General features: G+C 49.1%; 1 long non-coding RNA gene across 1 annotated transcript; it reads left to right on the forward strand.

The window, feature by feature from the left end:
* The first annotated feature begins 3,911 nt into the window (after positions 1 to 3,911).
* Positions 3,912 to 13,928, forward strand: LOC127296017 (uncharacterized). The gene is made up of 4 exons (XR_007848220.2): positions 3,912 to 4,276; positions 9,393 to 9,564; positions 13,231 to 13,402; positions 13,497 to 13,928. It is a non-coding gene; the product is annotated as an uncharacterized lncRNA (long non-coding RNA).
* The last annotated feature ends 7,370 nt before the right edge of the window (positions 13,929 to 21,298 follow it).

The following is a 21,298-nucleotide window of genomic DNA, read 5'->3' on the forward strand; positions in this document are numbered from 1 at the left end:
TACATAAAAGAGGAGCCCATTATCTGTTGTCTATGTTGTCCCGGTATGGATGTCTAAGTTGAGAATAATCAATAGCGAGAAATCCGATGCGAGCTTTCTCCTTAGACCTTTGTACAGGCGGCATAGAGGTACCCCTTTGTGACACTTGGTTAAAACATGTGCATTGCGATGATAATCCAGGTAATCCGAGCTAATTAGGACAAGGTGCGGGCACTATTAGTATACTATGCATGAGGCTTGCAACTTGTAGGATATAATTTACATAACACATATGCTTTATTACTACCGTTGACAAAATTGTTTCTTGTTTTCAAAATCAAAGCTCTAGCACAAATATAGCAATCGATGCTTTCCTCTTTGAAGGACCTTTCTTTTACTTTTATGTTGAGTCAGTTCACCTATTTCTCTCCATCTCAAGAATCAAACACTTGTGTGAACTGTGCATTGATTCTTACATACTTGCATATTGCACTTGTTATATTGATTTGCATTGACAACTATCCGTGAGATATACATGTTACAAGTTGAAAGCAACCGCTGAAACTTAATCTTCCATTGTGTTGCTTCAATGCCTTTACTATGAATTTATTGCTTTATGAGTTAACTCTTATGCAAGACTTATTGATGCTTGTCTTGAAGTACTATTCATGAAAAGTCTTTCCTTTATGATTCATTTGTTTACTCATGTCATTTACATTGTTTGGATTGCTGCATTCATTACATGTGTTTACAATATTATGATCAAGTTTATGATGGCATGTCACTCCAGAAATTATCTTTGTTATCGTTTACCTGCTCGGGACGAGCAGAAACTAAGCTTGGGGATGCTGATACGTCTCCGACGTATCGATAATTTCTTATGTTCCATGCCACATTATTGATGATATCTACATGTTTTATGCACACTTTATGTCATAATTATGCGTTTTCCGGAACTAACCTATTGACGAGATGCCGAAGGGCCGCTTCTTTGTTCTGCTGTTTTTGGTTTCAGAAATCCTAGTACGGAACTATTCGTGGAATCGGACGACAGCAACGCCCAGCAACTTAGCAGCCCCGGAAGCATCCAGAACACCCGAGCGTCGCCCGAGGGGGCCACAGGGCCCCGGATGATAGGCGGCGCGCGCCTGTGCCCCGGCCGCGCCGCCTTATGGTGTCGTCGCCTCGTTGACCTTCCGACGCCGCCTCTTCGCCTATTTAAGCCCTCGACCTAAAACCTCGACACGGAAAAGCCACGGCACGAGAAACCATCCAGAGCCGCCGCCATCGCGAAGCCAAGATCTCGGGGGACAGAGTCTCTGTTCCGGCACGCCGCCGGGACGGGGAAGTGCCCCCGGAAGGCTCCTCCATCGACACCACCGCCATCTTCATCACCGCTGCTGTCTCCCATGAGGAGGGAGTAGTTCTCCATCGAGGCTCGGGGCTGTACCGGTAGCTATGTGGTTCATCTCTCTCCTATGTACTTCAATACAATAATCTCATGAGCTGCCTTACATGATTGAGATTCATATGATGATGCTTGTAATCTAGATGTCATTATGCTAGTCAAGTGAATTTTACTTATGTGATCTCCGAGACTCCTTGTCCCACGTGTGTAAAGGTGACAAGGTGTGCACCGTGTGGGTCTCTTAGGCTATATTTCACAGAATACTTATTCACTGTTATGAATGGCATAGTGAAGTGCTTATTTATATCTCTTTATGATTGCAATGTGTTTTGTATCACAATATATCTACATGCTACTCTAGTGATGTTATTAAAGTAGTTTATTCCTCCTGCACGATGTAATGGTGACAGTGTGTGCATCCGTGTTAGTACTTGGCGTAGGCTATGATTATGATCTCTTGTAGATTATGAAGTTAACTATTGCTATGATGGTATTGATGTGATCTATGCCTCCTTTCGTAGCGTGAAGGTGACAGTGTGCATGCTACGTTAGTACTTGGTTTAGTTGTGTTGATCTATCTTACACTCTAAGGTTATTTAAATATGAACATTGAATATTGTGGAGCTTGTTAACTCCGGCATTGAGGGTTCGTGTAATCCTACACAGTTAGTGGTGTTCATCATCCAACAAGAGGGTGTAGAGTATGCATTTATCTATTCTGTTATGTGATCAAAGTTGAGAGTGTCCACTAGTGAAAGTGTAATCCCTAGGCCTTGTTCCTAAATACTGCTATCGCTGCTTGTTTACTGCTTTTTATGCGTTACTACCGCTGCGTTACTACGCTTGTTTATCTTGTCCTGGGCAAAGCACTTTTCTGGTGCCGTTGCTACTACTTATTTATACCACCTGTATTTCACTATCTCTTCGCCGAACTAGTGCACCTATTAGGTGTGTTGGGGACACAAGAGACTTCTTGCTTTGTGGTTGCAGGGTTGCATGAGAGGGATATCTTTGACCTCTTCCTCCCTGAGATCGATAAACCTTGGGTGATCCACTTAAGGGAAACTTGCTGCTGTTCTACAAACCTCTGCTCTTGGAGGCCCAACACTGTCTACAAGAATAGAAGCAACCGTAGACATCAGCACTCTAGCGGAAGGGACGATGACAGTAACTTCAATCTCTGAAGCACAGATGTGGGGGAGATTGTGGAAGATGCAGGTGGTGCCAAAAAATGAGAGTATTTTGGTGGCGAGTGCTACGCGGTATCCTGTCGTAGAAGCAACACTACAACACCGACATATTGCACAGTTGGCCAGATGCAAAGTGTGCTTAGCAAGAAACGAGGACATCATGCATGCTCTTGTTGAGTGCTCACATGCACAACGGTTTTGCACTGAAGCCAGGAGCGGTCTGCCGGTCTGAATATCAAACAACCGCAGCTTCACCCAGCAACATGGAAGCGAGATTTAATTTGCGATCCACAGTTTTCTGATTCGGATCGGGCGAAAATTATCACTGTTATGTGGGCTATTTGGACCTCTCGAAACAGTATTGTCCATGACATAACTAGCATTGATCCAGTTCACTCGATGAAGATGACTCGAGATACCCTATCGATGTTGGAGTTACCCAGACATCATGCTTCGGTCCTTCCAGGCCATGGCTGGAGACCACCGGAGGAGTGCGATGTGAAGATTAATAATGATGATGGCATCAATACAGATGATCATAAAGGAGGTGCATGAGGGATCGCTCGGTCTGCTTCTGGTTTCTTGGAGCTTGGAGCAAGCCATATCGGGGCATCACTGATCTGATGGTGGCGGAGGCACTTTCGCTTCGGGATGGTGTCATATTTGCCAAGCTTCGTGGATTCTCGCGAGTGGTGATGGACTCTGACTGTCTAGAGGTTGTCAACCTCTGGAACTCGCGCGCGGTTTCTCGCTCTTTAGTAGCACTAGTTCTTTTGAAATTGAAGGGCTAGCTTCATCTTTTATTTCTTTTGTTATTCAACATGTAAGTCGAACCGCCAAACTAGCAGCTCATCTCTGTGCTAAGCTAGCTTGCTCACAGAATGAGACGAGTTGTTGGATGGATGCAAAACCTAGTTTTCTCGTCACCAGTTGCCTAGGTGACAGATCGGAACAGCCCAAACTGAGTATCTATGTACCATCGATCCTGGATGGACGCCGATCGTTGCCTTGTGATCTAGGGCGCCTTTGGTAGCTTGGTTTCTCTTTGGCTTGCATCGGTCTAGCAATTTTCGATCCGTTGGTTGTCTGGGTTCACTCGTATTCTTGCATGTGCTCTTGCTTATGTTCACTCTTCCTTACCCTACTTCACACACCCTCTTTTTAAATCAATACAAACATATTTCCAACTAAAATAAGATGTACACAAAAAAGATATATGTCGATGATACGAATCAATTCTCATAATCGGTTTCGAGTTTCGGCAGTAGTAAATCATTAATTTCGTGTATAAAATTTTAAGCGAATTTTAGATCATTTCGGGGTCTGCGGTTTGAAAGGCACCTTTTTTCCCATTGACACCCCGCACCGCCGCCAGCCCGCCACCAGTTCTTCCCCCATCGCCCGCCGGGTCGCCTCCCCGGTTCCCGGCGCTGCCTCCCGATTCCCCACTGTGCCTCCGACCCAATCCCCCGGTGCCGCTTCAGCTTGCTTAGTAACCGCCGGTCAGCCCCGTGCGTGTTAATCCATGGCAACCGCCGGTCAGCTCCGTGCACGGCAACTGCCTATCGTGGAGACGGTGGTTCTAAAGCGGGGCAGCGTAGGAGGCGCTGGTGAAGTACAGGGCAGAGTCCGACGTCCGGAATCTGGTGCTCGGATCCGCTACCTTGGGTTGGTTCAGGAAGTATCGACATTCGAATTGGTAAGTCCTTGTTTGTTTCAGCATCCAATCGTTAAATAGGTTTGACAGCTTGATTTACGTATTTGAAGCCATCAGTGAATATCATTACATATTTATATACCCTTTAATTTTTAGGAGAAGTCCAATGTTCAAATTCAATATGGAAATCTTAGAAAGCCATTTTTGTGAACTGAATTTGTACAAACAATAGTTTCCAACCCAGCCAAGCCTGCTTATATATGTTGTTCATACTAAACATAAGCTCGGCAGCCTTCTGTTGGTTCCTCATATTATCATCTAGTAGGTACTTTAAAATTCGGATTTCAGATAGAATGCTCTGTTTTGCTGAAAATTTTCAGAAACTGGAAAAGTACATCACGAATGATGTACATGTCATACTTGTTCTACTTGGCCATTGCTGTCATCTTGACGTTCCAATGGAAGGGCACGAAGGCTAAGAGCATCACTAGCAGTGCCCTCAAAACTGTAACCCTCAAAAGCAGTTTGAGGGTCGAGAATTGGTGATTTTGAAGACCTCAAAACAGCCGGCGCATACCAGTGCCCTCAAACCAACCCTCAAAATTCTGTTTTGAGGGTTGGTTTGAGGGCACTGGTCTGCGCCCCGGCCTTCAAACCCTCAAAACATTCAAAATTTGAGACACATTTAAACTTCAACAAACATGATTGTTCATCGGTAGACACTGACACTAGGTAGATAGTTCATCGGTAGACACTGACACTAACACTAGGTAGATAGTTCATCGGATCGTCGAAATCTAGGGTTTATCCTAGAAGTCCTCATCCAAATCGGAGTTGTCGCCATCCTCCGCGGCCTTCTTGGCGGCTTCCTCCGCGGCATCCTCCGCCTCCAGCTCCGCGACCATCTTGTCGCACCAATCGGGATCATCGTCGTCCTCCGCGGCCTTCTTGGTGGCTTCCTCCGCCTCCAGCTCCGCGACCATCTTGTCGATCCAATCGGGACCGTCGTCGTTAGAGCTATCGTCGACTACGATAGTGGGAGGTGGCTCCAAGGATGAAGACGGACGAGCGGCGGCCGCCGCAGCTCGCTGCGCCGCCAGTTGCGCGTAGAACCCCATCTCCTCTTCGACGTGCTGCGGATGCGCCGCACGGAAGGCGGCCATGTCCGCCTCATCGCGGTCATGTATTCCCGGCGAACGGCGTGCTCCTCGGCGCGGGTAACGACGTTGAACGTCGGCGCCACGAACTCTGCTACCGCGAGGTTGTCGACATCGAAGAAGTTCCGCGGCACGACAGCGCCGTCGTAACGCCAGACCATGACGTCATACGCGTGGGCGGTGAGTTCCGCCGACACGAAAGTCCCGAGCCAAAACCGCTCGCCGCCGCGCGTGATCTCGGCGGCCCACCGGCCGGAGGGGCTGAGTCGCACGCCGTGGTAGCCGGTGGACGAGCGCGACAGGGCACGGCGCGGTGGCATCTCTACCGCAGGCGGAGGCGGGGCGGGGTGGCGGCGATTCGGCTCGGGCAGCGGCCGATTCGGCTCGGGGGGAGGTGGAGACGGGGCGGGGGAGGCGGCGGGGCGAGGCGGAATCGGGCCGACGGCGGCGCAGGGGGGAAGGAGGACCTCGAGCGGTTGGAGGGATATTTCCCTCCCGCGACGCGCGTTGACCAGATGAAGGGGTCTGGATATTTTGCCCCTCAACCTGGGTTTGTACAGGTTGGGATAAAAAATGAGTGCTGGGCCTTCAAATTTTTTTGAGGGCTTAAGGATTTGAGGGCTCTGTTCGGCGCCAATTTTCTGACCTCGGCCTTCAAAAAAGCAGTTATTTTGAGCGTTTGACCAATTTGAGGGTTCTGCTAGTAATGCTCTAAGAGCATCTCCAGTTGCGTCCCCCCGGACATATTTTTGTCCCTAATCGCGCGTCCAATACGGTGTCCGGCGCCCCGAGCCCATCCCCACTCCATAGGGGACGCTCCGGGCACGCCGGACAGAGCGAGAAGCGAGGCGGAGAGTGGCGGGCCCGACGCGTCATTGACACACGAACGACGCCCAACCATCACCTACCTCGCTACAGAAGTTATTGGCGCGCAGCGACGGTGCAGTTTCCATTTAGGAGCAACGACACGTCTCGTCGCGCCTAGCTCTATGCCAGCGTTAATGAGCGCCACCGCTCCCTCGCCTCCCTCCGGCCTATAGAGGGGCGCTCTCGCATCGTCCTTCACACACAAACCCTAGCGCCTCTCTCGCCAACCCTAGCCGCCACCATCTCCAGAGTCAAGGGCCATTCCATGGCTGGTAGAGTCCGAGGTCGCGGCCGTGGCCGTGGCTGCGGCTGTGCTGGAGCAGCAAGGCCTGCACGGTCGCCGTCGTCGTCTTCCGAGGGGGAGTGGGAGTTCGAGTTCATCTTCTTCCTCAGTGGCGACCCACTCGGCATCTAGAGGCTGCCGGACAAGTTCGCCGAGTTCGTCACCAGCAACGAGCTGGCCGCTCTGCAGCTGCGGGAGGCTGGCCGGCGGACGTGCTCTTCGATGGGCGTGGCAATTTGTACCTCCACGCCAGCTGGGAGAAGTTCGCGCGCTTCCACGACCTCCAAGCCGGCTGTGTGCTCAACTTCTGCTACCAAGACGGCGAGGAGATGAGCGTGAAGGTGTTCGACGACACGTCCTGCCGCCGGCATTACCACGGCGACGACGAAGAGGACGACGATTGAGCACGCCGAGTGTCCTTTCTTCACAGCCAAAATGGCCACGGAGGTTTCTATATGTTCTCCCTGCATAGGACCTGGATTTTCCAGATTGGGTGACTGAGAGTGTTTTTTCTTGGCAGCGAACATACGAAATCTGTGAGGCTAACACTAGTTAGATTTCCTCATTTTGCAATATTTTAACTATGTATTAGTTTGTGCAAACCATGTTCCAAACTATGTCTTAGTTTGTGTAAAACATGTTTCCAATTATGTATTAGTTTGTGTAATGTTCCTCCTCTATATTGAAATGAAAATGCAAAAAAATAGTATTTTAATATAAAAACAAGTTTGGGGTCCGCGTTTGGGGGACGCGGCTGGGCAACGACGTCCCCAAACGCGGCACGAAGAAAAAACGTCACCCAAAGCTCGATCCGGCGCCGTTTGGAGGACACTTTGGGGGACGCGACCGGAGATGCTCTAACATGCCAGGCCCCAATGAGAGATGTATTGAGTGTAGGGTGTAGTCGTTGACAGCAGAGCGTGACAGTCACCATTCTCAAGCTTGAGCTATTATGCCATCCAACTGTTACTGCATACGCTAAATACATTTCTAAGATCAGTACTTCAGTAGCAGAATCCTGTGAGGCTATACAGCATGAGCATTTCTCTGCTCGGAAAAATTCAGAAAGATGTGTCTCTGCTCTGTTGCCGCTGAAGCTATTTGGAAACAGAAAAATACATGTGTTACTTTTCTCCTGGCAATCATTAGATATTAATGATAATTTTTTAAATACTAAGACGAAAAAAGAAATCTGAGATGAGTACAAGCATCCATCCATGCCAAGGCTATAAAAGAGGAACATCTTGCTAAACTCCAGCTACCATTGGGTACTGAGATTCACATTTGTCAGTTTGAACGTTGCCCCGTGTGCAAAACGTGCAGAACGTTGTCTGTTCTTTGCATGGCTTGCGCTTCAAGATAGACTTTGGACGGCGGACCGGTTGCAAAAGAGAGGGTGCTAATTGTGGCCTTTGTCCTCTTTGCAAAAGAACCGAGGGATCTATTGTTCACCTCCTTGTCCATTGCCGGTACACCCATAGGCTTTGGGGTCTCCTCAAGGATTGGCTCGGCCTCTACTTCATTGATCTTCAACAATGGCCTACAATGACGCTTGACGAGTGGTGGCTAACCATGACCGGCTCCTCCTCCCCAAACCGGAAAGCTATCGCATCCCTTGTCGTCCTCGCATGTTGGGAAGTATGGAATGAGAGAAATGCTAGAGTGTTTCGAAACAAACATATGCCGCCAACGGTAGTTCTTGCAAATATCAAGAGGGAGTTAAAATTATGGGTGGCCACAGACGCCAAACGTGTGAGTGTTATGATTCCGGGATAGTAATGTGGCTTGTAATTATTTCTTGCAATTTTTGCAACTCTTGCAAAATTGTAAAACTTCTTCTTAATTAATATAATGAGGAAAAGCTTTTGCCTCCGTTTCATTTTTTTTTGCTTGGACCAGTCATTCTCTGAAAACTTTTCGCCGCTCAAGGTCTACTACTCCCTCTGACCCTAAATACTCATCGTATGTTTAGGAAAAATATAGGCTAAAATGTGTCTAGATTCATTGAACCTTCGACAAGTATTTTGGACCGCAAGGAGTACTACATGTGCCGCATTTACCTTACCGTCCAGGAACCTCAAGCTATGATGAATGAAAACATTGTCTAATGAAGCAGATCAATAGGCTGTTGCCCTAATGAAGCCCCTGTATATTAATAAGAATATTAATTATCCAGTGATTACTGTTAAGAAACTATCTTCATGATTTCTGAATTATTAACTTTTTTTTATGTTGTAAAGCATAAATAAAACATCTAGAATTTCCAAGATCAGCTTGTGCTCAGTAAAATGCGGTGGTCCGTCTCTGTTATATTTAATCAGTCATTTCTTGTTACTAATTAATCATCTGGATGCATTTGGCTCTTTTATTTTAGAATGAATCAACTTCTGATAATGTTTCTACTGTCATAGTCTCGTTAATTATCTATGTCCTGGACTCTGATAATGTTTTCTTAAGGGGAAATTTTGAACCATGCCACCGCAAAGGTGTACCTATGAAGTATTCCACTGCATGTGCCAGTGACATGTGAAAATTCAACCCCGACAACATGTCCTACTCACAGTCAGTAGTATTTTTCGAGGTTGCAAATTTTATAGTGGCATGGTTCCAATTTTTTCTCCCTTTTTGTAAGAAAAGGCTGAATAGCGCCTTTTCTTACATTAACAGAACAGGTTTACAAATCAGAAGCACTGGTACAAGGTGAACAGCATATCAACTAAATAATTTCTGAATCAGGATACTGTAGTTCTGTTTTCATGTACTGTACCACTGTTGCTGCCTTACCGGTATTCGACAGTAAAAAATTATGGGCTAATGGTGTTTATACATCTTTCAATTTCTTTTACTACAGTTGTGCGTCTCCATTGGAAAAGCTAAGTTTACTTGGTGCGAAACAAAACTTTGGATACGCCAGAGCATACTGCATACAAATCTGTTCTAATTGACTTTGTTGGAGGAAGGAGCAAAAGATTCAGTCGACTCACTTCATATCATCCCCTGAGAGTTCTTTTCTTTGCAACTTTGTAAGTCGTCCGCTTTCTTGAGTTCTAATTGTTGGAGTGTTGAGTTAGTGTAGCAGTAGTACTTTGGTAGAATCTAGAGTATTCTAAGTAATGTTGGACTGGAGTCTTATTATAATAGTAGTGTCCTAAGTGAGTCCAGAACATTTTATTGGAGTGTTGGAACCTGATTTAGTATATTAGTAGAGTGTGGAGTATTCCAGGGAGTGTTGGTATAGTAGTAGTGTCTAGATTATACTAGTGTACGAGTGAAGATGTAAGCCTAAGTTGAACTATATATAAGAGGGTGTGGAGGCCCAGGGGACTACTCGTTCCTGCTAGCCGCCACAAACAGCGCCATTGTCTGACCACTACCGAGCGAACAAGTTCTTCGTTCGATAAAAAAAAAACCATCGAGTTGTAGACATCCAGATGGCAGGAGGCCGCATCAGGTGCTCTACGTGGGCTGCGGCCATCTCGCATAGCGATGTGAGTTGTGTGAGATCAGTGGTTGCTTGCACAGGGAGAAAGAAGAGCATGGAGGTCAATTTGGTTAGAAGGAAGAGAAGAGGAGGCCGATCCGTGGTAGAGAGAGTTGGATCCGTGAGAGGGGGAGATATTAGAGGCACGCGGTGGAGCTGTTTTTGTGGTGAGGCAGCCGAGCCGGAGAGGTGGAAACCATGTGAAGGTCAGGAGAGTGTGGATAGCTGACCGGTGAGGTGAGGCGGTTGTGGCTCTGTAAGAGCTGTTGTTGAGGTGAGGCAGTCGTGTTGAAGAGATGGAAGACATTTGAAGGTCAGGAGAGTGAGAGTGGGAATAGCTGACCGGTGAGGTGAGGCGGCTGTGGCTCTGTAGGATGAGGCAGCCGCCCCGGAGAGGCGATAGACATGTGAAGATTAGTAGAGTGTGGATAACTGGCCGGTGAGATGAGGTGACTGTGGCTCTGTAAGAGCCGTTGTTTATGTGAGGCAGCCGTGTTGGAGAGGTGGAGGACATGTGACCGGTGAAGTGAGGCGGCTTTGGCTCTATAGGAGCTGTTGTTGAGGTGAGGCAGCCCTGATTCTGTGGGAACTGGATTTGAATGATGCACAAGCTGATGATGGACGGCGTGTGGCACCTACGTTGTAGGCGCAAGTGTGAGAAGGTGCATGGTTGGAGAGGCAATGGTAGCCCAACACAAATGGGGTTGGAGCTGGCTAGCTTGATGCACGGTGATGGTTATGGATTGCATGAGGCGGAGCTTGGATGGTCGGAGTTGAATGGGCGCTTAACGACCAAGGAAGAGCTATAGTAAAATGCTCACAGGCATCGTTGTGTGCTTGTAATATGGGGCTTTTTACGGTAGGGACTAGAAAATATTAGCCGTCCAATCAGTAGATCCGATGGTCCAATTTACTCAATACTACTCGTTTCCAAGAGTAGTATTTTCCCACCCAAGAGCTAATTTGGTAGGCACACATTAAACAAAAAAAACTTTCCTTTGCTTAGCATTTCTTATAATAGATTTTCTTTTTAGGGAAGCTTATGATATCTTCTTTATTTTATTCCTTTACAAACAATCCGTGCATGTGCTAGAGAATTTGAATCTAATTACATTTCATATAGAGAAATATATATATCGCCAACAGCAATAGAGAAAGTAGAAATAGAGTGCCAAAATAACGACCAAGAACTTGGTCAATTTTAAAAACATTACATGAAATTTCCTCAAATTTTCAAAGCTAGTATGCTTAATAATTCAGTTGCAGCCTAGTGAAAATAGTACTAGTAAATTCATGCGAAAAAATTCAACGTAATGGCAGATTGCTTGCACATCTTTGGCTGACTGAGGGCATCTCCACCGGGATAAGCAAAACAGACGTCTAAATTGTCCGTGCGCATCCATTTGCATCGATGAAATGGTCGAAACTGACCGTGTATCAATTTGTGTAGGGGCCTGCCCCTAGCGGCACGACGATTTTTTTTTGAGTTCGCATTGTTTAAACATAATTTACATAGTGATAAAAAAGAAAATATAAAATATAAAAAGCCCTAGCCTACTCCTCCTTATCGTCGTCGAGCACGACAAAGTCCAGTACCTGCAATGGCCAGTTGGCAAATGGCGGAACGTACGCCGGTGTTGCTGGTGGTGGAGGTGGAGGTCGAGGACCCCATGGGTTGAACGATGGAGGTGGAGGCGGCAGCGGGTGCGGGGCCGAGTTCTGCAGCGCCTATTGTAGGTCGAGGACCCCATGGGTTGAACGACGGAGGTGGAGGCGGCGGCGGGTGCGGGGCCGAGTTCTGCAGCGTCGTCCTCATCCTCCTCGGCGTCGTCGTCCTGTGGAGGCGCGGGTGGGTGCCGTGTTCGACGACGAGGCGGCGACGGGTGCGCGGATGGGAAGTCTCGGTACAACGCCAGGTGTGCCAATGCTTTGAGCTGACGACGAAGGCTGGATCGTCGTGGAGGCCCGGCGGCAGGTAAGCCCGCCTACGCAGGATCTCGGCGCTCCTCTTCGGCTCGCGACGAGGCGTCAGCGGGACAGGCACCTGGCGGTAGCTGAGCCGCTAGCCGCCGCCAGGAAGGTGCACGTCCCTCCAGCGATTGCACGTCAATCAGTTGGCGTGCAGCACCCGCGCCATATCGACGAGGAGCGGCATCCTGTTTGCCTGTGTGTCCTTTACCGCTGCCGGACGCCTCGGAGTCGTGCTTTTTCTTTGGATGTGGCGGCGGGCGGTGGTGGGCAGACGTGTCGGTGATATGGGCAATGGCAGGGACAATGCCCCTTGCATTTTAAAGGACGGGCGCGCGTGGGAGACGATGCCATTGATGTCGGCGCAGAAGTCCAGCCGCTGTCTGCCAGTCCTGGTGCAGAAGGGGAAGCGCCGCCATTGATGGCGAAGGCCGCAACGCAGACGCGGAAGCAATGACCGCCGACGCAACGGCCGTGGAAGCGATGCGTTCGAAACAGGTCGCTGCCATGCGGGCCCGTGAGAAAAGCACGCGGACACTCGGCGCGACCGTGCAACGTCCACGGGGACGCATCCGAGGCGTATATATGCGCCGCGTTTGCGTCTCCGCGGACGGCCCAGTCACTATTCGTCGAGCTGTTTGGTCTGGTCCCAGACGCATTTTTAACCGCGCGGTCGCAAACAGTCGTAAAGCATCCGTTTGCATCGTCCCATTGGAGATGCCTGATGCTTAATACAGGAATAACCTTGTACCTAAAATATGCTCCACGGGCTAGGTGTGAGTCGGTTAAAATCTACTAGTGGACAAGCAAATAGTGATGGCTCAAATCGTGTCACTGCATGCGTGGGAGGTAGCATCCCGATAACAAACTCTGAGCGTGGCGTAATTGCATTTAGATGGTAACAAATACACTCAAATCTCTGTCATGAATTTCTCCATGTAAATTAACCAAAATACTACTAGTCCATAGGACTAGTAAAGTGTACCGTAAAAGAACTCGATGCATTGTGATTGTAGCAAGATGGCCATGATGTTTGACCCATGCCCATCTTGAAGGGGGAGTGTTGAGTTAGTGTAGTAGTACTCGAGTATTCTAAGTAATGTTGGAGTTTTGTTCAAAAAAAAAGTAATGTTGGAGTCTTAGTATAATAGTAGTGTCCTAAGAGAGTCTAGAACATTTTATTGGAGTGCTAGAATCTGAGTTAGTATCTTAGCAGTCTCGAGTATTCCAGGGAGCCCAGGGAACGCTCAAGGCGGCGACGGAACTGAAGCGTTTCGGCAATGGCTGGATCGAGTTCGGCTGGTGAAGACCTCACTGTCGCTGGCTAGAATGGCATCATCGGCGGCCAGGGCTCTGCCTCCCTGCCCTTCAACAAGTGCCCCATCTGAAAGGACTGCAAAGTCCTCCCCACCGTGAGTCCAATTTCATTACACGTACGCTCGCATATATCAATTTCGATCTCGTGTGCACTAACCGTAAAAAAGCACCGATCGAAATGGGATGCAGAGCATTCTGTTCATGAACAATCAGAACACGGTGGTGCGCGACATCATGTCTGTGAACAGCAAGTTCTTCCACATCGTGCTGCTGCAGAACAACAACACGAAGATGATCAACCTCCGGATCAGCGCCCCAGAAAACAGCCCAAACACGGATGGCACCCACATCGAGCTTAGCAGCGGTGTGATCATCGCTGACACCCACATCAGCACCTGCGACGACTGCATCTCCATCGGCCAGGGGAAGTGGGGAACGACAACATCGACATCGCACGCGTCCACTGCGGCCCGGGCAATGCCATGAGTGTCGGCAGGCTTGGACGCTACGTCGACGAGGGCGACGTCACTCACATCCACGTCAAAGATATGACCTTCGAGGGCACAATGAATGGTGTCCGGATCAAGACATGGGAGAACTCAGAGCATCCCCACTCGTCTCCCCGATGAGGCCCCCGAACTACGATTTTTCCATCCGGATGGCGAAATTCGGCCAGTCGCGCCCTCGGTTTCTCGTTTTCGTCCGAATTTGGCCCTTCATCTATCCGGCGAGCCAACGCCATCCCCGGTCCCCCGGGGAGCTATCGGGGAGTCCGGACGAGTGAAAAGCGGGGAAGGGCCCGATCTGTCGGCGACTCGACACACGAACCCCACCGGCACCTCGCTCAAAATCTCCCCCACCCCTCGTACCTCTCTCGCCGCCGGCACCACCCCGCCGGCTTGTTGCCCAGATTCCGCCGTCCCTCCTTCCCCACCTGCCTATATTCCGCCGTCTTTCGACGACGGCCTATCTGGCTGCTCCTCCGCCTGCCTGTTTTCCGACGACGGCCTACTCCTCGTCGTTCGCGGCTCGGCTTGCCTCGATCACGCCCGTCAGGTGTTCGTCCATTTGCCTCGCCGGCCATGGACTCAGATGAAGAGAAGGAGCAGATGTTCGTCGAGCTTATGCGAGAAGAGATGGCAGCCGCCGCCCAAGACAAGGAGCACATGATGATCCTCGGTTGCTTATCAAGCATGTACGCCGGGGTGGCAACTGGTCGACATGGTGGGTCGGCACCAGGTCGCCGGAAGTGCAAGCCGAGACAACGAATGGAGGGCTACTGCATGTTGTACGCCGACTACTTCGCCGACAATCCATTGCACAGTGAGACTGTTTTCAGGCGTCGTTTCAGGATGAGCAGAAAGCTATTTCTGCAAATTGTGTATGCCATCCGAGATTTTGACCCCTACTTCAGATGCAAGGCGGATTGCACTGGCTTGGTTGGATTTTCTTCACTGCAGAAGTGCACAGTGGCTATGAGGATGCTGGCGTATGGAGCTCCCGGTGATGGTGCAGATGACTATCTTCGGATGACGGAGTCCACCGCCCTTGATTGTTTCTACCGGTTCTGCAGGGCCGTCATAGCAGTGTTCGGGGACTTTTACTTGAGATCACCCACTGTCAAAGACACTCAGAGGATCCTTGCAACAAATGAAGCTAGGACTTTTCCAGGGATGCTTGGAAGCATTGACTGCATGCATTGGAAATGGAAGAACTGTCCGTTTGCGTGACAGAGAATGTACAAGGGTCACAAAAAACAGCTGCACTGTGATACTTGAAGCAGTGGCTACCCATGATCTCTGGATTTGGCACTCTTTCTTTGGTATGCCTGGATCCAACAATGACATCAACGTCCTAAACTGCTCCCCGATCTTTTCCAAGCTTGTTGAGGGTCATGCTCCCCCGGTGAACTATGTGATCAATGGCCGGCACTACAACAAAGGATACTACCTTGCAGACGGTATCTATCCAAAGTGGGCAACATTTGTGAAGACTATGTCGAAACCTAGCACCCCCAAATTTTCCGAGTTTGTCAAGAAACAAGAAGCTTGCCGAAAAGACGTCGAGCGTGCATTTGGTGTCCTCCAGCAGAGATTTGCTGTCGTCCGGTTCCCCGCTATGACTTGGTCCAAAGATCAGATGTGGGAGGTGATGAACTGTTGTGTGTGCTTACACAATATGATTATTGAAAATGAGCGAAAATATCCGGTTCCTCTGGCTGAGCAAGAAGCACCATATGAGAGAGAGGGTCCTCTTGCACAGCCTAATCACCAGGTCCCGACATCATGGACCGTCTTCATTGCTATGCGCCAGGAGATTCGAGACTCTACAATGCATCAACAACTGCAAGATGATCTGGTGGAGCACATATGGACGCTCCGAGGCAACGTCAACGCCGACGCCAACTATTCTGTCTTAATTTGTTTTAAAACTTGTGAAATTGTGTGCTTCATTTGTTTCAGCAATTGTTAAACATTGTACTGATTTTCACCGAATTTGTTTCACCAATTTTCTGACTCTTGTTCGCCAAACTTGTTAAATTTTATGGCGAATTTGTTTGAAATATGTCAAATGGGCGAGGTTGGGGGTTTCCTGCCGGGGGACGGCTGGAACTTCGGCGCTCCCCAGACCAAATTTTCCTCCAATCCAGACGAAAATTTCGTCGAATTTAGGCGTGGAGAGCGCCAACGAGTGGAGATGCTCTCACCCACCAACACCAAGAGCCTCGCTGTGCACATGCTGTTTGACAACATGGTGATGAAGGACGTGCAGAACCCCATCATCATCGACCAGAAGTACTGCCCTTAGGCTGGTGCCAATGCATCACCCCACTATAGCCTCGCTACGTCAGCTTTTATCCTCACTCTCATCCCACTCTCACCCCACGGTACTAGTGCATGGGCTATAGTGACAGCTCTCACTTCCTCTCTCCTCCCTACCGCCTCCCTACCGCCCCCACTAGCACCGCTATCGCCTCCCTCTCGCCCCGCTCTCGCCTCCAACGCGGGCTATAGGCGGGCGATACCGCCCCCTACCGCCGGGCGGTGGAACCAGCGCCCGCAGCTAGCGTCTCACTGGTAGAAAAACAGGCTTCCGGTGAGCCCCATAAGTCGCGAAGCTATAGGAACCGCGACTAATGGGACCTTTAGTCGCGGTTCGGGAGGCGAACCGCGACCAAAGGCCTGGGCCCAGGGCGCTCGGTGGCCAGCCGGTGCACGTGGGGGGCTTTAGTCGCGGTTGGCCAGGCCAACCGCGACTAAAGGTGCCCGAGGGCCTTTAGTCGCGGTTGGTTGTGCCAACCGGGACTAAAGCCCTCCCCTATATATACCCATCCAGCAGCCAACACTTAGCCATTTGGAGCCATTCTCTTCACAAACTTCACAAGTGGGTGTTAGGTTTGCTTTTGGTTCCTCTTATGCACATAAGGTGTTTGATGAAATGCCCCAAGAGCATGAAACAAACATGATATGAAGTGTTGGAGCCACACTTGAGCTTTCTCATTTATTTTTTCCTCCTCGATCGCGGTTAGCAACTTGAACCTTTGATGTGTCATTGATAAAATATGCATGTGTGTGTAGTTCATTGTTTAATTTATATTGTTTGTAGCTAGTTAGTTTAACAAATGCATGATGGTTAATTATATATTTTATATTATAATAATGCAGATGAATCGACAATGGATGTACGGTAACCGACTCTCCGGCGAGTTCAGTGCGGGTTTGAAAGATTTCCTCGTAGTGGCTAATGCGAACAAGCAGGAGGGTTTTGTTATCTGTCCATGTGTTAACCGTAAGAATCGAAGGGTTACTCTTCCTCAAGAGATGTTCACCTGCACCGGCTTCGGCACGGTTACATGCCAAGCCATACTGGTTGCACCAAGCAAGGAGAAAGAGGGGCTATAATGGAAGAAGAAGCAGAAGGGGAAGAGTTCATCGATGAAAGCTATCTTGCTCATTTCGGTGATACTTTCATGGAGGATGTCGAAGGTGAAGGGGAAGGTGAAGGGGAAGGTGAAGAAGAGGCACGTGATGATCCCGTTGATGATCTTGGTCGGACCATTCTTGATGCACGGAGACGCTGCGAAACTGAAAAAGAGAGGGAGAATTTGGATCGCATGTTAGAGGATCACAGGAAGGCGCCTGTAGACCCCGGATGCGATGATGGTCTGAAAAAGCTGGGCTGCACACTGGATTTGCTGAGATGGAAGGCACAGCAGTGTAGCTGACTCGGCATTTGAAAACTTGCTGAAAATGTTGAAGAATATGTTTCCAAAGAATAACGAGTTGCCCGCCACTACGTACGAAGCAAAGAAGGTTGTCTCGCCCTCTAGGTTTAGAGGTTACGAAGATACATGCATGCATCAACGATCGCATCCTCTACCGCGGTGAATACGAGAATTTGAATGAATGCCCAAAGATGCTTTGCACCGATTGCGTTATAAGATCGAGGCGATGACCCTGGTGACGATGTTGAGGGCCGTAAACCCAGGAAGAGGGTTCCCGCCAAGGTGATGTGGTATGCTCCTATAATACCACGGTTGAAACGTCTGTTCAGGAACAAAGAGCATGCCAAGTTGTTGCGATGGCACAAAGAGGACCGTAAGTCGGACGGGGAGTTGAGACACCCCGCAGATGGAACGCAATGGAGAAAGATCGACAGAGAGTTCAAAGATTTTGCACTGACGCAAGGAACATAAGATTTGGTCTAAGTACGGATGGCATGAATCCTTTTGGCGAGCAGAGCTCCAGCCATAGTACACGGCCCGTGACTCTATGCATCTACAACCTTCCTCCTTGGTTGTGCATGAAGCGGAAGTTCATTATGATGCCGTGCTCATCCAAGGTCCGAAGCAACCCGGCAACGACATCGATGTGTACCTAAGGCCATTAGTTGATGAACTTTTACAGCTGTGGGGCAGACCTGGTGTCCGTGTGTGGGATGAGCACAAAGAAGAGGAATTTGACCTACGAGCGTTGCTTTTCGTAACCATCAACGATTGGCCTGCTCTTAGTAACCTTTCGGGATCACAAATAAGGGATACAATGCATGCACGCACCGCTTACATGAGACCGAAAGTGTACATTTGCCAAATTGTAAGAAGAACGTGTACCTTGGGCATCGTCGATTTCTTCCGAAAGGTCATCCAAAGAAGAAAGAAAGGCAAGCATTACAACGGCAAGGCAGATCACCGGCCGAAGCCTCGCGGAACACACCGGTGCCGAGGTATTTGATATGGTCAAGGGTTTGAAAGTCATCTTTGGAAAGGGTCCCGGCGGACAATCGCTCCGAAGGGAGCCGACGGCACGTAGCCATGTGGAAGAAGAAATCTATATTCTGGGAGCTAGAATATTGGAAAGTCCTAGAAGTCCGCTCTGCAATCGACGTGATGCACGTTACGAAGAATATTTGCGTGAACATCCTAAGCTTCTTGGGCGTGTATGGGAAGTCAAATGATACAAAGGAAGCACGGCAGACCAGCAAAGTTTGAAAGACCCCGATGACCGGCATCCGGAACGGTTTCAAGGTCGTGCCAGCCTACGCTACGACCAAAGAAGAGAAGGTCATCTTTTTGAATGCCCGAGCGTATGAAGGTCCCGTCAGGATTCTCGTCCAATATAAAGGGAATAATAAACATGGCGGAGAAAAAGTTCCAAAACCCGAAGTCTCACGACCGCCACGTGATTATGACGCAATTGCTTCCGATTGCTTTGAGGGGCTCTTTAGGAAAATGTTCGATCGCCCATTGTGAAGCTATGTGCATTCCTCAATGCAATCTCTCGAAGGTAATCAATCCAGAAGTTCTACCACGCATGTAACGATGTGATCCAATGTCTTGTCGGTTTCGAGTTGGTGTTCCCGCCATCCTTCTTCAATATTATGACGCACCTCCTGGTTCACCTAGTCGATGAGATTTCCATTCTCGGTCCTGTATTTCTACACAATATGTTCCCCTTCGAGAGGTTCATGGGAGTATTAAAGAAATATGTTCGTAACCGTGCTAGGCCGAAGGAAGCATCGCCAAGGGCTATGGAAATGAGGAGGTAATTGAGTTTTGTGTTGACTTTGTTCACGACCTTAAGCCGATTGGTCTTCCTCAATCGCGGCACGAGGGGAGACTAAGTGGAAAAGGCACGATCGGAAGGAAATCAATGATATGTATGGACGGCCATTCTCCGATCGAAGCACACCACACAGTTCGACCAATTCCAGCTTGGTTGCTCCGTACTTTGAGAAACACAAGAATATTTTACGCTCGGACAACCCTGGGAAGCCCGAATCCTGGATTAGGAAGGCCCACATGGAGACTTTCGGCGCTTGGTTGAGAAAACATTTAATGAGTGACAATAAGGTTGTAGATCACCGTACATGTTGGCCAAGACACCATCTTCGACTATAACGACTTTCCAAGGGTACGAGATAAATGGGAATACATTTTACACGATCGCCCAAGATAAAAAGAGCACCAACCAAAACAGTGGTGTCCGCTTTGATGCAGCAACCGAGAATGGGCAAAAGGTCACATATTATGGTTACATAGAGGAGATATGGGAACTTGACTATGGACCCTCCTTTAGGGTCCCTTTGTTCCTGCAAATGGTTCAAGCTAACAGGAGGTGGGGTAAAGGTGGACCAGCAATACGGAATGACAATGGTGGATTTCAACAATCTTGGTTATCTTGACGAACCATTCGTCCTAGCGAAAGATGTCGCTCAGGTTTTCTATGTGAAGGACATGAGTAGCAAATCGAGGAAACGGAAAGATAAGAAAACGATCGCACATCATGCGATGATTCAAAGCGCCACATTGTTCTTTCAGGGAAAAGAAACATCGTGGGAGTGGAGGACAAGACAGACATGTCGAAGATTATAATATGTTTGCTGAAATTCCGCCCTTCAAAGTGAACACCGACCCAAGCATTAAGTTAAATGATGAGGATGCTCCATGGATACGGCACAATCGTAAGCAAGCGGGGACACAAGGGAAGAAATGATGTGTAATAATTTATTGTACCAAACTTTGTTGAATGAATCATGTGAATTATATTACCCGTGATGGGTTTGGTGTCCATTTTCGAATGATTCAATTGACGCGAGATAGCACAGATGATACATGAAATTTGGAGTGACTAAGTCATACTCCTGCATGCATACATGAAATTTGGAGTGACTAAGTCATACTCCTTCATACAGGAAATTTGGAGTGACTAAGTCATACTCCTGCATACATGAAATTTGGAGTGATTTAGTCATACTCCTGCCTAGGCGTATAATATGCATACTCGTAGTCTTCATAGCCGCCGCCGTTGTACTGGTAGTCGTCGCCTTCTAAGTTGCCGGCATCGTCGCTGCTGTCGTCGCTGCCGTCGTCGGGCGGCGCTCGTGGCTCGAATCGAGGGTAGCGCAGCGGGGGATATCGCCGGCCATGATGTAGTCCATGACGCTCGCAGAGTCCGGCCGTACCACCATAGCCACGGCCGGCCTCGTGGAAGTTTCCAGGAGGCAGACCGTCCTCCTCATACTGGCGAGCGCCCTCTCACGCCGATTGATGAAGAAGGCGTCCCAAGTATGCCGGTTATCGGGATGCCGGCTGGGATTCATCCGCTTGCTCCGGCGTGAGGTCGAGGTAGTAGTGGTTCGTGATGGCCGCCGGCGCGCGGTACTCGAGGGACGGAGGGACCGGCACGCCGCCGGCGCTAGGCTCCGGCCTAGGGACGCGGTAGCCCCGAGGGCAAGGGTAGTTCGAGGCGCAAAGCTCCTCCACCCGCCGGTAGGTTAGAGTGGGTGCGGTGGAAGCCATGAGAGAGTGATGAGAGATTGTAGAGATGTGATAATGCTGGCCAAGCCGGGCTACCTATATGTAGTGACAAATGGCGGGAAAAATGGGAGCGGGAAGACAGGAGGCGGGAAGAAAGAGGCGGGGAGAAAGTGGCGGGAAGAAATTGGCGGGAAAAAATTGGCGGGAAGAAAGAGGCCGAAAGAAATTGGCGGGA

Source organism: Lolium perenne, chromosome 4 (genome assembly GCF_019359855.2).
Source record: "Lolium perenne isolate Kyuss_39 chromosome 4, Kyuss_2.0, whole genome shotgun sequence".
Classification (NCBI taxonomy): domain Eukaryota; kingdom Viridiplantae; phylum Streptophyta; class Magnoliopsida; order Poales; family Poaceae; genus Lolium; species Lolium perenne.